Below are 15,543 nucleotides of genomic sequence, written 5' to 3' on the forward strand. Positions count from 1 at the left end.
ACGGAATTTAATCATAGTCTAGGAAGGTATTACCTTTATCCTTAATTGATATGATATAAGAATCGAATATGAATAAATATTTAAGGTCCTAAATGTAAAAATATCCTTTTAAAAATGGTGAAAGTATACGTAATGCTCTCCCACACAATATCAATATGCTCATAAAAGTTTTTCAGAACAACCATCCAAGTGTAATAAGATGTCAATATTAAAGAACAAACACACATAAAAAAAATAAAAAATATGACATAATTTTTTGTAAATTGACCCTAAATACAAGAATAATATCTATTTAAATTTATGATTATTATTATGAAAACACCTTCCACTATAATTGGATATATTGTTCATAATTGCCTCTTAAGCACAAAAGAACAGAATATACCAAAATTGTCAACTGTTTTTTCAAAATTGACGTCGATTCTATCCAAAAAGGTTCAATATTAATATTGATTTTTTTTATTAATATTCCCCTTTCACTGGATTCTACAGTTTATCCATTATTTCCCAATTATTGAATTGAAAACTATATACTATTATATTATATATATAGTTTCTATTTGATTGGTTTGGTAAAATTTTACAAATATATAATACATTATCAATAATTACTCATTGTTTCTTCTCAAAAATTACAAATAATAAGTGCATAATTAGTGAGACTTCTACTTCAAAACGTACTATTAAAATCACTATTTTTTTCTTTTAAAAATGTTTACTAACTATTTTCATATATATTTTCAATCAATCGGTGAGAAAAAAAAAACTATTTTCACATGAAAAATTAGGAAAAACATTTCACTATTTCAGTGAGAATGTGCTTTCATTGTTTCACCGTGAATTATTTTTATTTTCAGTAATAATGTCATTATTTGCCAATTGTGAAATGTTTTTCAACTCAATGGCATGTGTCTCAATCTCAGTGTGACTGATCATCCTCCGAGACTGACAACTATAAAGAATTAAAACAAATTTCATTGATCATCTTTGGCTGCTTATAATTTTGCATTTTGTTGAATAGTTAATTTAGGTATTGACTAGTGTAGGTATATTATCCTTACAATGCGTCCAAGTAATGTGCTAAGGTTTTGACTCAATACTATGAACCATACATTCAATTATTTGGCCACCAACACCATTGCTATACCAAATATTCTAAAATTCGAAAAACTCCAAATATTTATTTTCATATTTTTTCACTCTAAATTACTCTAAAAATTAACATTTTTTAAAAATTATACATGTTCAATTACTTTTTTTTTTTAATAATGAGGTCATAAACGACGTATTTAATCCAAATAATATAAATTCTTTGAAGAATAGTAACTTAAATTATGTGTCATTATTTGGCGTAGTTTTTTATTTGACTGAAATGACGAACTATTATAGTTTTTTCTATGTTTATCAGGTGTCTAATATAATCAAATAGACTTTGTTTCTAGTATATTTCAACAATATAAATAATTTTATTTCAAAATAGTCATACGCTTTCATTATAAAAAGTAAAACACCATCTATTGGAAGCAACTTTATAGAAACACTTACCATTTGCATCACAATTTTTAACTTTAAAAATATGTTATATAGTCATATCTTTATTTTTGTGGATATGAGGAAACGTTCACATACATTTAAAAAGCCCCCCCACCCCCACCCCCCACCCACTTGCAAATTACAATGACATGAGCCATTTGTATTTTAACTTCTTGCCTTTCTTCATTTTCATTTGTTTTTTCTAGGAGTAAAATTAATATTCATTTATAATAAAGTAAAATTTTACAATATTAATCTAATTAGATTAATTTATAACAAGTTATTGTTTTATTTTTACAAATTACTATAGTATGAAAAATTACCTAATTTACATATAGGTTGATTTAATTTGATAGCTTTACTTCTCCTATCTCTAATCACTTTTCTATTTTTAAATTAACACATTTATTAAAAAAATAATCATAGACATAGTAAATTTACCATTTTAATCCTATTAATTATAAAGTGTGTGAATTAAAAATTTAAGGCTTTCAAGAAGTTCTATATTTTTCAAATTAATTAATTGAGGATATAACAGGTTTAAAAATTTTCCTTTTCTGACTTGTCGAAATGAATAAGCAATTAGAGATAACTGGAAAAAAATAGACAAGTAATTAGGGATAGAGGTATTGGAAATATATGTATGGTCACAATGAACATAACATTAAGTTTATTTTTCTTCTTGGAGTTTTGTGAGGATGAATTAAGGTTTGATATGATTTTGAAAAAGTGCATGTATGTGGACTATTAACAATAATTTGAAGAAAATAGTAGGCCACTTATATTTTTTTGTGGACATTTATTTTAGGTCCTCTAAAATAAATGAGTTGCTTGTTATGTGACTTATCATAATAAATAGTCCAAATTATTAAATTGGTGTTTTTCTTCTTGACTTGTTTTAGTCTGACCTCCATTATTGGCATGTGTCAAGTGGATCATATGTATTATAAGCATTTAAAGAATATTCCTTTTTTTTCTTCTAATATAGATGTGAATTTACTGTTCAAAATTATGGTGCTAAGTGAATTTATATGTGGTCTTTTTCAAAAAATTAAATATTTTATGTATATATTTATTAAAATTGATCTAATATAATGCGAGTTCTAACAAGATTAAATGGTGCACTTGATTAACTGATGATCTATTTTATCCGTCTTAATAACAAAGATTGTCTCCTACTGAATTATTATTTTAATTTTTGATATTACTAGTTCGGATTTCTAATCTTACTCTCTCCAAATTTGAACTACCAAGAAATTTTTATATATTCAAAGCTCAAAATCGATATCTATTATTTTTTATAGTACTGGAATAAGTAGATTTTGTAATTTTAATTAAATAAGTAATAAATAATTGGAATTGAAGCAAATTTTATAATCTATTTTCATAAATCTATAATTTCAAATTAGTTATCAAAGGTCACATGCTTAAAAATATATTAATTAATTAACACTAGCTTAAAAGTTTTTCCATGTGTTTGTGTCTAAATATTTCATAAATTGAAATTTGAAAATGGAGACATGTAGAGACAAAGCATGTTTACAAGTCTCAGTCAAAATAATTCTAATTTTGTAGATAGAAAATACAAAAGATGAAATGGAGGTTAATTATTATTGTTTGGGTGGGTCCCTCGATTTCATTTTAGTTGTCATAATTTATATTTTAGAATTAAATGATATGATTTTTGATTAATATTTTACGATATATTTATACATTATACATATTGATAAGGGGAAAAAATTACAATTTATACTACTTTTTATATAGTTTTTGAATATCAAATTTTTTATTTTAAAATAACGAATGAATGTAATTTAATTAACTTTAAAAATTAGTCAAATCAAATTTTGAAAACGCAACATAACAACTAAAAAGAAATAGAGAGAATACAAATTCGAATCACTAAAAACAATAAATTATTTGTTTTTTTCTAACTATTGCAAGGTGAATAAAGGTTTTCCATGTTTATGATTTACTTTTAGTTTTCTAAAGCACCCTTTGTTGCTGGGCCTTTTATGGGCTTTTTGGATACTTTTTTTGGAAAAATTATGAGGAATAATAAATATTTAATCTATAATACCTATAATTCGTGGTTATAATTTTTAAAATTTTTGCTATTTGTTTAATTTATATAATTCATTGATTTGTATAAATTCAGAATTTGTATAGTTAGGTTTCTGATTGTATAAATTTAAAATTTTGTATGTGTTTAGTTATTTGTTTACGATTTATAAAAAGATCGTAGTAAATTACCTTGTTTATATATTGGTAAGCAAAATGTACAAAGGAAATTTTGAAAAATTCCTGAATGTATAAATACAGAATTTGCATATACTTATCATTCGTGTATTCACAATTGAAATATACAAACCCCAACCTCTATAGCAAATGAAACTATAGTTATAGAGTGCAATTATCGAAACTATAACTTAGAGCCTTATTATATCTATTTATATTTGATATTTCTTAAATTTTATCTGTTTTTTTCTCATTTTTTCCAGCCCACTTTTATCGTATATGTGCATGTTCCCTCATTATTTAGGTTTCTTTTTCAGCTCTCCTAATGCGTTTTTTTTTTCTAAAAAAAAAATCTGTGTAACTCAAAGATGAATTGTTTCGAGCAGACTATATATCAAAAGACTCTAAACATTGAAGGGGTTTCATATTTAAATTTGGGACTGTCTAGAGGTGAATTTGAGTTGATTGTTATTGAATATTTAGTATATACTTCATGTATATTCAGTGTATATTTCATGTATAGTTAAGTTATATTCAACTTTTTGAGTGTATCATAATGTGTATTCAGTGTATAGCTCATGTATATGTAAGTTATATTGTATCGTCAGTGTATACTTTCTATAACTATTGCAAAGCTATATTATATAGTCAATCTATATTTCCTATGATTTTCTGCCCATTTTTATATAAATAAAACATGACTATTTATGTAAATTAATTACTTTATTGTATATTTAAAACTATCCCTTTTTTATTTGGTGTTTGGTATTTCTGTTGAAATCCGAATAGTTTTGGTTTGCACTATTAGGATGCATTCATTGAAGCGCTTTCTGTCAACAATTTTTTCATATTCAGGGCCCGAAATTGAGACCTTTAGTTAAAGAAGAAACAGTCACATTTTGTCACGACCCAAACCGGGCCGCGACTGGCACCCACACTTACCCTCCTATGTGAGCGAACCAACCAATCTAAACCTCAACATTTCAATATAATATCAGCAGAAAGTAATGCGGAAGACTTAAACTCATTAATAAAATCAATTCAATAACTATTATTTCCCAAAATCTGGAAGTCATCACCACAAGAACATCTACTTTAAACTACTAATTCTAAGAAGCTAAAAATACATAAGAAGCTAGTCCATGCCGGAAGTTCAAGGCATCAAGACTTGAAGAAGAAGATCCAGTCCAAGCTAGAAGCATTAGCTCACCCTGAATTTCCGATATAGTAAGACTGGCTTGAATTACTTTTGAGTTGAAGACGATAGCACGTTTGCTGCACTCCACAAATAAACAAGAAGAGAACATAAAAGTAGGGGTCAGTACAAAACACGGGTACTGAGTAGATATCATCGGCCAACTCAAAATAGGAATCAATATATATCGATTAATATCATAAAATCAACTATGATACTCAACATGTAGCAACAACAAATACTATATCATTAACAATTACCGTCAAGTTTACACATGAGGACTCAAGCCTCGATACCATACTCATTTGGGAATCATGTTCATTAGATTGAGTATATTAACATCTTTCAAGATTCATTATCTTTATTTCTCTTGTGTCGGTACGTGACACTCCGCTCCCTCAATATTCATTAATCCTCTTGTGTCGGTACGTGACACTCCGATCCCCTAAATCTATGTGTCGGTTCGTGACACCCGATTCCCTCAATCTACGTGTCGGTTCGTGACACCCGATCCCCTAAATCTATGTGTCGGTTCGTGACACCCGATCCCCTAATACTACGTGTCGGTTCGTGACACCCGATCCCCTAATACTACGTGTCGGTTCGTGACACCCGATCCCCTAATACTATGTGTCGGTTCGTGACACCCGATCCCCTAATACTACGTGTCGGTTCGTGACACCCGATCCCCTAATACTACGTGTCGGTTCGTGACACCCGATTCCCTAATTCTACGTGTCGGTTCGTGACACCCGATCCCCTAATACTATGTGTCGGTTCGTGACACCCGATCCCCTAATTATACGTGTCGGTTCGTGACACCCGATCCCCTAATCTCCTTCCATCAATTCATCAAGCCTTCTTTCTTACCAAGGCATCGTCAATCCCATTATTTTAGTTCATCACGCCTTCTTTTATACCAAGGCCTCATTATTAACAAAGAGATTAAGATTTTGCAAGATTTGGGATTCAATAACTTCATCATGCTTATATAATCACAATTATATAATTACATTCATGCAAGCATACAATTAAGCACATAGCAGGGTTTACAATATTATCAATACATATCATTCTCTATTAAGAGTTTACTACGAATATCGTAAGAGAAACCATAACCTACCTCCACCGAAGATTAGTGATCAAGCAAGCAAATTTTTCTCCAAGCTTTGTTTCTCTTCGTTTCTCCTCTTTCTCGTTCGACTCTCTCTCTCTTTCTCTTGTTCTTTCTATTTTCTTTATTCAAAACCCTCTTCCTTTTACCCTAATTAACATATAATTAAGAATAAAAGATGGCAATAATGCCCCACTAATTAACTTAAGGTTACCTCTTTTAACCCCCAAGTAATTAGACTTATTAACATTAACCCACTAACTTTATAATTAAGGCAAGAATAGTCAAAAACGTCCCTTAAAACGTATCAAGAAATCCGACCCAGACTGGGATTTCGCAGTCTGTGACAGCCCGTCGCGCCTGCGACGGTCCGTCCTGCTGCCCGTCACAGAGTTCAGAGACTCAATTTCTCTGAAGAATCTGTGATGGTCCGTCACACCTGTGACGGTCCGTCCTGCCATTCCGTTACGAAGTTCAGAGAGTCGATTTCAGTACCCAATTTTCAGTTTTTCTAAGTGTTTTGAAACGAGACCCTGCGACGGTCCGTCGTGCCCATGACGGTCCGTCGTGGGGTCCGTCGCCTCAGCCTGTTTTTTTCAGAAATAAAATCTGCTGCTCAAAACGACTAAACAGGTCGTTACAATAGATACCAATTTACCCATCGTTCGTCCCCGAACGATCACAAGAAGGAAAACAAGGGCGAAAAGGAGTACCTGAATCTGTAAACAGATATGGGTATTTTTCTCGCATATCCGCCTCCTTCTCCCAAGTGGCTTCTTCAACGGGTCGATTCTTCCATTGAAATTTGATGGATGCAATCTCCCTTGATCTCAACTTGCGAATTTCTCTATCTAGAATGGCAACAGGTTCCTCCTCATAAGACAAATTCTCATCAAGAAAAACTGAATCCCAACGGTATCTTTTCAACATCGACACATGGAATACCGGATGCACTCTGGACAGCCCTGGAGGCAAGGCTAACTCATAAGCCACCTCCCCTACTCGCTTAAGTACTTCAAAGGGACCAATGTACCTTGGACTTAGCTTACCCCTTTTACCAAACCGCATCACCCCTTTCATGGGCGAAACCTTCAGCAAGACTTGTTCACCCTCCATAAACTCCAAGTCTCTAACCTTCCGATCTGCATACTCCTTCTGTCTACTTTGAGCCGCTAGAAGCTTTTCTTGAATAGATTTCACCTTCTCCATCGAATCTCTCAGAAGATCAGTACCCCAAGGTCTAACCTCGAACGCATCAAACCAACCAATGGGGGACCTACATCTCCTACCATACAATGCTTCAAATGGAGCCATATCAATGCTCGAGTGATAGCTATTATTGTATGAAAATTCCGCTAAGGGTAAGAAGCTATCCCAATGGCCACCAAATTCTATCACGCACGCACGAAGCATATCCTCCAACACTTGAATCGTTCGCTTAGACTGACCATCGGTCTGAGGATGGAACGCAGTACTAAGGTCCAACCTAGTACCCAATTCCGCATGCAATGTTTTCCAAAACTTAGAAGTAAACTGCGTACCTTTATCTGATATGATGGATAGTGGAACCCCATGCAATCGAACGATTTCTGAGATATAGATCTTGGCTAACTTCTCGGCATTGTAAGTCACCTTAACCGGAATAAAATGAGCAGACTTAGTTAACCTATCAACAATCACCCAAATAGAGTCATACTTACCCATTGTCCTTGGAAGACCAACCACAAAGTCCATTGTAATTCTTTCCCACTTCCATTCCGGAATGGGCATTCTCTGAAGTGTTCCTCCGGGCCTTTGGTGTTCGTACTTTACTTGTTGACAGTTTGGACACTTGGCAATAAAGTCAACAATATCACGCTTCATTCTACTCCACCAAAAGTGTTGCTTTAGGTCACGATACATCTTGGTTGCACCCGGATGTATAGAATACCTTGAACTATGAGCCTTTGTCAGAATAGTGTTGATCAAATCATCGACGCGGGGTACACATACCCTTCCCTTGATCCTCAAAACACCTTCCTCATCGATTTGTGCTTCCTTAGCCTCTCCTCGCAATATCTTATCTTGAATTCTGCGCAGTTTCTCATCATCAGACTGTCTTCCCTTAATCTTGTCAAGAAAGGAAGATCTTGCCTCCACAGAAGCCAACAATCCTCCCTTCTCATTTACTTCTAATCTCATCAAGTCATTAGCTAGAGTCTGAACCTCTCTAGCCAATGGGCGTCTAGAAGCTTGCAAGTGAGCTAGACTTCCCATGCTTCCCGCCTTTCTACTTAAAGCATCCGCTACAACATTCGCTTTTCCCGGATGATACAAGATAGTGATATCGTAGTCCTTTAGTAGCTCCATCCATCTCCGTTGCCTCAAGTTCAAATCCTTCTGAGTAAAGACATACTGAAGGCTACGATGATCCGTGTAGACCTCACACTTAACCCCATATAAATAGTGTCTCCATTGCTTTAATGCAAACACTACCGCAGCCAATTCCAAATTATGAGTTGGATAGTTACGTTCATGCACTTTTAATTGTCTTGAAGCATAAGCAATCACATTCTTCTCTTGCATTAGCACTGCATCCAAACCCGAATAGGATGCATCACAATAAACAATGAAGTTCTTATCCTCTACTGGCAAGGTAAGGATAGGTGCGGTAGTCAACAAAGTCTTGAGCTTCTGAAAGCTTTCCTCACATTCGTCCGACCATACAAATGGAACATTCTGCTTAGTCAAGTTCGTCAATTGGGAAGCAATAGAAGAGAATCCCTTGACAAATCGACGGTAGTAGCTAGCTAACCCAACAAAGCTCCTTATTTCTGACACATTAGTAGGTCTTACCCAATTCTTCACTGTCTCAATCTTAGAAGGATCCACCATCACTCCATCCTTAGAAACCACGTGCCCCAAGAAGGACACCGCATCTAGCCAAAACTCACACTTAGAGAACTTGGCATAAAGCTTTTTCTCCCTCAACATTTCCAATACCATTCTCAAATGCTCTTCATGATCCTTCTTGCTCTTTGAGTATACCAATATATCATCAATAAATACGATCACGAAGAGGTCCAAATATGGCTTAAAAATCCCGTTCATCAAGTTCATGAACGCAGTAGGGGCATTCGTAAGACCAAAAGACATCACTACAAATTCGTAATGCCCATACCTCGTTCGAAAAGCAGTCTTTGGCACATCCGTTGCCCATATTTTCAATTGATGATAACCGGATCTCAAGTCAATCTTAGAGAAGACACAAGCACCTTGTAACTGATCGAACAAGTCATCAATGCGGGGAAGAGGATACTTGTTCTTTATGGTTACCTTGTTTAGTTGTTTGTAGTCTATACACATTCGAAAACTCCCATCCTTCTTCTTTACAAACAAAACCGGAGCACCCCAAGGAGATGCACTTGGTCTAATGAAGCCTTTCCTCAACAACTCTTGAAGTTGTGCTTTTAACTCTCTTAACTCCGCGGGAGCCATTCTATAAGGGGGTATAGAAATGGGGCGAGTACCCGGTTCAAGATCAATGCAGAAGTCAATATCTCTATCCGGTGGCATGCCAGGAAGGTCTGCAGGAAACACATCTAGAAACTCACGGACCACCGAAACCGACTCAATCGAGGGTACTTGGGTAGTGTCATCCTTGAGATGTGCCAAGAAAGCTAAACACCCTTTACTAACCATTTTCTTAGCACGAAGAAAGGAGATGATACGCACCGGATTGGAAGTGTAGTCACCCTCCCACACTAACAGATCTGTCCCAGGCTTAGCTAACGTCACGGTTTTAGCATTACAATCCAAGATTGCAAAATTTGGAGAAAGCCAAGTCATACCCAGAATTACATCGAAGTCAACCATTTCTTGAAAGGATTTTGCCGTAGCCGCTACCTGTAAGGCTGAAATCCGCAACTCTGACCTCAACCCTTTCACAAAACGACGAATCCACTCTTGTGGACTGAAACAAAGTTGAGTGGCATATCTGGATAGTGCACGAAACTTAGCCTCATATGCATTGACCGACATCCTACCTTGCTCTAGGCTCAAGAACTCATCCATTTTCCTATCCCTCAAAGTCCGGGGGATATACTTCTCCATAAACAAGCTAGAGAATGAGGCCCAAGTCATAGGTGGTGCCTCCGTTGGTTGACACTCAATATGTGACCGCCACCACATTTTGGCATTCCCTTGAAACTGATAACTCACGAACTCAACACCAAACCGTTCTACTATACCCATCTTGTGTAGTAGCTCATGACAGTCAACCAGAAAATCGTAAGCATCCTCAGATTCAGCACCCTTGAAGACTGGAGGTTTCAATTTCAAGAACTTACTGAAAAGTTCATGCTGATCACTTGTCATTATGGGCCCAGTAGTCAGACGTGGAAACGTGCCTATGTCCAATGAGGCATCCATACGAGGAGCCATAATGGCTGCATGTTGTACCTATGAAACCGGAGGTGTTGGTGCAGAAAACACTGGAGGGGCCTGACCCTGATCAGACAACCCACTAAGATAAGCGAGAACCTGATTGATCATCTCTGGGGTAGGTTGGGGTGGAAATTCCTCATTTTGCACTTGTTCATTCTCCCTTTCCTCACCCTCTCTTACCACTTCCTCAGTCGGTGGAGGAGTCACCGCCCTAGTATCAAACGGGCTAGGTGCTCGTCCTCTTCCTCTAGAGGACGTCCTCCCACGACCTCTACCACGGCCTCTTGCCGCTACTCTTCCTCGAGCTACAGCCCCAGTGGCTGGCTCAGACGCTTCTTGTCTTGCCGATGTTGGTGTTGGCGCAGTCGTTGCTCTAGTTCTAACCATCCGTGAAATAGAGTGAAGATGGTCAGATACCAATTTGTATCACCTAGATACCAATTGGATCCAAGTAATAGCACGAAAGAATGAACGAATGGAATTTTCCTAAAGTCTTGTAGCCTCTTCAAAGAAAAGTAAAGGCGTCCCCCTACCGTTCCTTAAGACTCTACTAGACTCGTTCTTGTGTGATGAGACCAACGAACCTAATGCTCTGATACCAAGTTTGTCACGACCCAAACCGGGCCGCGACTGGCACCCACACTTACCCTCCTATGTGAGCGAACCAACCAATCTAAACCTTAACATTTCAATATAATATCAGCAGAAAGTAATGCGGAAGACTTAAACTCATTAATAAAAACCAATTCAATAACTATTATTTCCCAAAATCTGGAAGTCATCACCACAAGAACATCTACTTTAAACTACTAATTCTAAGAATCTAAAAATACATAAGAAGCTAGTCCATGCCGGAAGTTCAAGGCATCAAGACTTGAAGAAGAAGATCCAGTCCAAGCTAGAAGCATTAGCTCACCCTGAATTTCCGATGTAGTAAGACTGGCTTGAATTACTGTTGAGTTGAAGACGATGGCACGTTTGCTGCACTCCACAAATAAACAAGAAGAGAACATAAAAGTAGGGGTCAGTACAAAACACGGGTACTGAGTAGATATCATCGGCCAACTCAAAATAGGAATCAATATATACCGAGTAATATCATAAAATCAACTATGATACTCAACATGTAGCAACAACAAATACTATATCATTAACAATTACCGTCAAGTTCACACATGAGGACTCAAGCCTCGATACCATACTCATTTGGGAATCATGTTCATTAGATTGAGTATATTAACATCTTTCAAGATTCATTATCTTTATTTCTCTTGTGTCGGTACGTGACACTCCGCTCCCTCAATATTCATTAATCCTCTTGTGTCGGTACGTGACACTCCGATCCCCTAAATCTATGTGTCGGTTCGTGACACCCGATTCCCTCAATCTACGTGTCGGTTCGTGACACCCGATCCCCTAAATCTATGTGTCGGTTCGTGACACCCGATCCCCTAATACTACGTGTCGGTTCGTGACACCCGATCCCCTAATACTACGTGTCGGTTCGTGACACCCGATCCCCTAATACTACGTGTCGGTTCGTGACACCCGATCCCCTAATACTACGTGTCGGTTCGTGACACCCGATCCCCTAATTCTACGTGTCGGTTCGTGACACCCGATCCCCTAATACTATGTGTCGGTTCGTGACACCCGATCCCCTAATTATACGTGTCGGTTCGTGACACCCGATCCCCTAATCTCCTTCCATCAATTCATCAAGCCTTCTTTCTTACCAAGGCATCATCAATCCCATTATTTTAGTTCATCACGCCTTCTTTTATACCAAGGCCTCATTATTAACAAAGAGATTAAGATTTTGCAAGATTTGGGATTCAATAACTTCATCATGCTTATATAATCACAATTATATAATTACATTCATGCAAGCATACAATTAAGCACATAGCAGGGTTTACAATATTATCAATACATATCATTCTCTATTAAGAGTTTACTACGAATATCGTAAGAGAAACCATAACCTACCTCCACCGAAGATTAGTGATCAAGCAAGCAAATTTTTCTCCAAGCTTTGTTTCTCTTTGTTTCTCCTCTTTCTCGTTCGACTCTCTCTCTCTTTCTCTTGTTCTTTCTATTTTCTTTATTCAAAACCCTCTTCCTTTTACCCTAATTAACATATAATTAAGAATAAAAGATGGCAATAATGCCCCACTAATTAACTTAAGGTTACCTCTTTTAACCCCCAAGTAATTAGACTTATTAACATTAACCCACTAACTTTATAATTAAGGCAAGAATAGTCAAAAACGTCCCTTAAAACGTATCAAGAAATCCGACCCAGACTGGGATTTCGCAGTCTGTGACGGCCCGTCGCGCCTGCGACGGTCCGTCCTGCTGCCCGTCACAGAGTTCAGAGACTCAATTTCTCTGAAGAATCTGTGACGGTCCGTCACACCTGTGACGGTCCGTCCTGCCATTCCGTTACGAAGTTCAGAGAGTCGATTTCAGTACCCAATTTTCAGTTTTTCTAAGTGTTTTGAAACGAGACCCTGCGACGGTCCGTCGTGCCCATGACGGTCCGTCGTGGGGTCCGTCGCCTCAGCCTGTTTTTCCAGAAATAAAATCTGCTGCTCAAAACGACTAAACAGGTCGTTACACATTCACTGCATCACATTCTTCAATTATTGTGGATGTTTTTCCGTTAAGAATAATAAAGTATATCAACCTTCATTTTTTTCAAGTTTTTCTCCTCTATTTTAATTGAGACCTTTAGTTAAAGAAGAAGCAGTCACATTCACTGCATCACATTCTTCAATTATTGTGGATGTTTTACTGTTAAGAATAAAAATGTATATCAACCCTTATTTTTTCCAAGTTTTTTCCTCTATTTTTCAAATATCATCCCCAATTTCCCTAGCCTCTTTCACACAATATGTATACACGGTAAATATGCGATGATACATCTTTAGGGGTAATACGACCCCATCAATAATAAGCTAAGTGTCACATTCCGTCACATGACAATTAAATTTTGTATTCAAATGAGGGCGGAAGGATCTAGAGTTGTGGAGAGATTTGCGGAGAACTCTAGAACCTTCTAGATTAATCAAGAAGGCTAGAGCATTTCTTAAAATTCTCTAGAATAACTTAGATATTTTCTTGGAAAGGTTTAGAAATTTCTAGAATGTGTAGACTTTTCTAGAGAGGGACTAAAAAGTAAATATGAAGGGACTTATAATATAAATAATATTTACACTTAGGCCCTTAGGAGATAGTATAAATAAGGGTGTCATTCATTTGCAAGGCAATCCAACAAATTGTAAGTTATTCTAAGTTATTCAAGCTTGAAACAAGCAATCCAACAAATTGTAAAGCTTTCTTCCGAGTAATATAAGCCCTTTTTCAAAATTTTCCAAGTCTTCCTTTCATTCTCTTAGCGATCTTAGTTTTAAAGGCTTACTTGAGCTTACAAGATCGTGATAGATTCATTAGTAAGTTGTCAAATGTTGCACGGGACTTTAGCAAATACTCTAAATTTATTGACATAAGTCTAAAAAAAAAACTATAGAATTTAAGTTCTTAACAGCAAAAGCTTAACTAATCAATTAAAGAAAACAATGTACATTACATGAAAACCATCGAACAATACAACTTTAAAAACCTAAAAATTCTTGCTCCTATCAAAATTTAATTGACGACTAAAAAATTTATTGTTTGAAGCATGAAGATCTTAGCTATGATCCACAACTCCATTTGCTCTCAACATGTCTCCTTTGATTGATAAGCGAGGAATAATGTTTATTACTTTAGTTGAAAATTATAAATAAATGTTGAGATGGCCGAGTTGGTCTAAGGCGCCAGATTAAGGTTCTGGTCCGAAAGGGCGTGGGTTCAAATCCCACTCTCAACATATTTTTTAATTATTATTTTAAACCTCTTCACGTAGCAAACATATTTTTTTGCTAGTCACATAGCAATGATGACCTAATAGTATATGAAGTTCTAATGGTGTTATGTGTTACTAGTCACGTAGCAATTTTTAATGAAAATTATAATTCTATCACGCGCTACTAGTTCTAGTCACATAACAATGATGAATAATTGTATATGAAGTTCTAATATTGTTACACGCTACTAGTCACGTAGTAATCTTTAATAAAAATCATAATTCTGTCACCCGCTACTAGTCACATAATAATCTGTAATGAAAATCATAATTCTGCCATGCACTACTAGTCACGTACTAATAATGAATGATAATATACGAAGGGCAATAAAATAGTTACATATTAATATCACAGAGTAAATTTATTTCCATATTAAAGAAACAAAATTGATTTGCAAATTGAAGGATCTCTATATATTTTTTTGGTAATCAAAGAAACTATATCTACTGTCTTAACAAGATGAAAATATTTCCGCCCAACAATATTTGCAATTCCGTACAAATTCAATCTAACTCAATAATTTTGATTAATGTTATAAGAAATCATTTAATATGTATAGGTTATCAATTCAAAATTTAAAATTTATAAATATTAAATCTCGACATTCGATTTCACTTAAGTGTGCATATGTAACAATGACAAGATAAGTTAATATACCACCTTTCATGCGTTTTGCTTGTTCAAATTTTATTTGAATTACATGATATTATCGTCATCTTATTTTATCAATGGAGACAAGTCAATGTAATTCTATTAACATTAGGTTAGAAAAAATCTTCAAGATTCTTCAACTTTATTTTAATTTCCCTTACGTGCAACGTACCTTTCATGTGTTCTTGTTAGTATTTGACAATTTTTTTTTTTAATCATGAAACATATGTTGGAAATTAAATGACACATTAAAATCATCATACTCTATATATTATATATACTAAAAGAATATGTTCTTCCAAGTGTATACACTCTAGTATACTCAAATTCACGTGTTACAAATTTACATTTTATATATCAATTAATAGTATATATGGTAAGGGTAGATATTGAAAATTTTATGGGACTTTGTAAGATGTGTTTGATTTTAAGTGGGATTCTGTATTCGATTCTAAATTCTTAGAGGTTATTCTAAT

The 15,543-nt window shown here is 35.3% G+C and overlaps 1 non-coding gene across 1 annotated transcript; it reads left to right on the forward strand.

Annotated features, from left to right (window-relative positions):
* The first annotated feature begins 14,298 nt into the window (after positions 1 to 14,298).
* TRNAL-AAG (transfer RNA leucine (anticodon AAG)) lies at positions 14,299 to 14,379 on the forward strand. The gene has a single exon. It is a non-coding gene; the product is annotated as a tRNA-Leu (tRNA).
* The last annotated feature ends 1,164 nt before the right edge of the window (positions 14,380 to 15,543 follow it).

This window comes from Solanum lycopersicum, chromosome 1 (assembly GCF_036512215.1).
Source record: "Solanum lycopersicum chromosome 1, SLM_r2.1".
Lineage (NCBI taxonomy): Eukaryota > Viridiplantae > Streptophyta > Magnoliopsida > Solanales > Solanaceae > Solanum > Solanum lycopersicum.